Source organism: Mus caroli, chromosome 5, assembly GCF_900094665.2.
Source record: "Mus caroli chromosome 5, CAROLI_EIJ_v1.1, whole genome shotgun sequence".
Taxonomy (NCBI): Eukaryota; Metazoa; Chordata; class Mammalia; order Rodentia; family Muridae; genus Mus; species Mus caroli.
Window position 1 is genome coordinate 125853984 of NC_034574.1, and position 3137 is coordinate 125857120.

Consider the following 3137-nt stretch of genomic DNA (forward strand, 5'->3'; position numbering starts at 1 on the left):
CTCTCTCTCTCTCTCTCTCTCTCTCTCTCTCTCTCTCTCTCTCTCCCTCTTCCCCTCCTCCTCCCCTTCCTCTACTGCCTGCCAATCCAGGTGTAGAACTTTCAGCCATTTTTCTCTGCATCATGTCTGTGCATGCCTCCATGCTTCCTGCCATGATAATGATGGACTAACCCTCTAAAATTGTAAGCAAGCCCCAGTCAAATGCTTTCTTGTATAACAATTGTCATGGCCACGGCATCTCTTCACAGCAACGGAACAGAGAGTCAGGGAGCCCTTGTCTGAAGCTCACACTAGGAAGAAAGGCAAATTGCAAAGTAGCCTCAGCATGCATCTCCTCACGGAAGTCCTGAGGAAGCTTCCTAAAGGGAGGCTGGGTTGTGACTGGAGTTGTTAGAGTCGGAGTCTGGCTCTGGAAGCCCCACCAAACCTCTGTAACATATTCTCAATAGGCCAGTTGAAGAGACACGCTGTAGGGAAAAGCAGGGGGAAAGAAAAGGAGGTTGTGGTTAATCTGGCCACACTGGGAAGAGGAAAAACTAGGTCCGCTGGCTTCCTCTTCCATAAGTCCAAATTTGTCAGTCTTGACATGAAGCTTGGGTTTAGTTGAAAGCAAGAGGTATGGCTAAGTGGGCCTGGTCAAGGTATGGCCCTGCCCATCATCGACTCAGCTCCAGGTGGCCTGACAACTCAGAATTGAGTGAAATCTCTTCCAGGAAGACAGATCCTTCCTTCTATTGGGTCAAGTCTTTAGCCTTTCCCTTCCTCCAGCCTGAGATACTTGGGGAAATTCCAATTTTTGGAGTCCCCTTATTTCAATAGTTCAATAGCCAGAGGGGGAGCTGCAACAGTTTCTCTTTTGACCTGTGGTTCTCAACCTTCCTAGTGCTGTGGCCCTTTAATGTTGTGGTGACCCCCAACCATAAACTTACCTCATTGCTACTTCATAATAGAAATTTTGCTACTGTTACAAACTGTGATGTAAATGTCTAATACGCAGGATATCTGATATGTGACCCAAAGGGGTACAATCCACAGGTTGAGAATCACTGCTTTATAATGTCCTCATTCCTGCCAGGAGTGCTACAAGATGATAGCCACATGTGGGACCAGAGGGAGGTGATGGCTGGAATTAAAGAACATCTTTTGATGCTCGCTCAGGACTAAGCCCATGGCAACAGAGGAGTGGAATTCTGGTTTCTTGAACATCACCTTTGCACATGTCATTGGCTGACATACTGTTGTCATTAAGGAGATTATTTTTTTCCAATTGTGTGATGAAGTTTCCCTTAAATGTATGAGGAAGGCTTCATCTGCCCTCTGCCTAAGATGCCCCTGGGATGGTAGAACAGATGACAGGGATGTGGGTGATGTTTGGGGATCTCAAAGTGGCAGCGGAAGCAGAATTCCTGTAATATGTTTACCAAAGGAGTTGGGAATGGTTGTGTTGCTTAGATTTGAATGCCCGATTATTTCCAGACAGAAGATGAGGTCAATCATCAATGGTGGTCACTTTCAGAGTGCTAATTGCACACTCAAATAAGTACTCCACAGTCATAGGCTGGGTTAAGTCTTATAACTACCCCAAGAAGGGGTATAAGAACTACCGCAGTGTCCATTTTCTCAGGAGAGGAAATAAATGCTTCAAACCAAGGTTAGTCAACTTGTGAAACTGTAGTGGTGCCATGTGTCCTCAGACATCCTCCGCACCAAGTCCCACAGTTCTGCTTTGTAGTACAAGAATTTGTGAAGGGGGAATTCCTCAATTTATATAACTGCTTAGTGCTTCCTCTCTTGTATTAGTTACTTTGGTCATTGCTGGGACAAGAATAGCTGGGAAAAGTGGCTTGAAGGAGGAAGAACTTATTTTGGCTTATAGCTAAAAGGGGCACAGTCCATCAATGATGGGGAAGTTAAGGCAGCAACTTGAACATCCAGCTACAGTACATCTATAATCAGGGACAGAGAGAAATGAGTGCATGCATGATTGCTTGCTTGCGCTCAGCTTGCTTTCTCATACACAGTGCAGAACCCTCTGACTAAGGAATGGTGCTATCCAGTGTGGGTTCTGTTTTCCCACATCAATCAGCTTAATTAAAGCAATCTCCCCACCCCCCAAGACATGCCCACTGTAGGCAAATCTCTCATTGGGACTCTCTTCCCAGGTGTTTTTAAGCTGTGCCAAGTTGACAGTTAAAGGGGACCATCACAGTTGCCAGGTCCATTGTCAAAGGAGTGGTATGTACTTAGTCCAAGCCAAGAAGAGTTCCAGGTTGCTAGGCTCCTCCCTACATTTACTTGCCTCGGGGACACTTTTAGGAGGCTTGAAGAGGTGAGAAAAAGCAGCAGGCATATGAGGTGGCTCCTTACATTGCCTCTGCAGTCAAGAACTGGGCATGGATGCTCGTGCTTACTTTCTTCTTTTTATTCAGCCCAGGACTTCAGCCCATGGGATGTTGCTACCTGCATTTGGATTTGATAGTCCTTCCTTAGTTATTCCTCTCTGGTAACATCCTCACAGACATGCCCAGGGGTGTGTCTCCTAGATGATTGTGTATCTAATCAGGTTGACTATGATCAAAATTATAGGGTGCTGCAGAGGACCCAGGTTGGGTTCCTGGCACTCATGTTAGGAGGTTCATAGTGACCTGTAACTCCTCCAGTTGTAGGGAGTCTAATATCCTCTGATGGCTTCTTAGGGCACCTCCTACACCCCTGTGCTGCACACACATACTCTCAAACACATACACATAAAACAAAATGAGTAGATCAATGTAAAATCAAAAACAAAATACCTCTCCCATCAGGGAACTATGAGTATGAACAAATTCAGAGTAGCCTGGAAGGAAATCAGAAGGCTTGTCTGTGCCTTTGGTTTAGAAATCCTCACCAGTGAACTTGGGTGGTTCCCTTTCTCAGGGTGCAGTGTAGGTGTGCTCTCTGATATGGCTGCATTTTTCTTTCCTGTTAGCTCCTGGTTTTGAATTTTGTCTTGTGATGCATTATTAAATGAGGATTTCCTTTCTTCATCCCTCTTTCCTTCCCTTCCTCCCTCTCTCTCTTTTCCTTCCTTCCTTCCTTCCTCCCTTCCTTCCTTCCTTCCTTCCTTTCTTCCTTCCTTCCTTCCTTCCTTCCTTCCT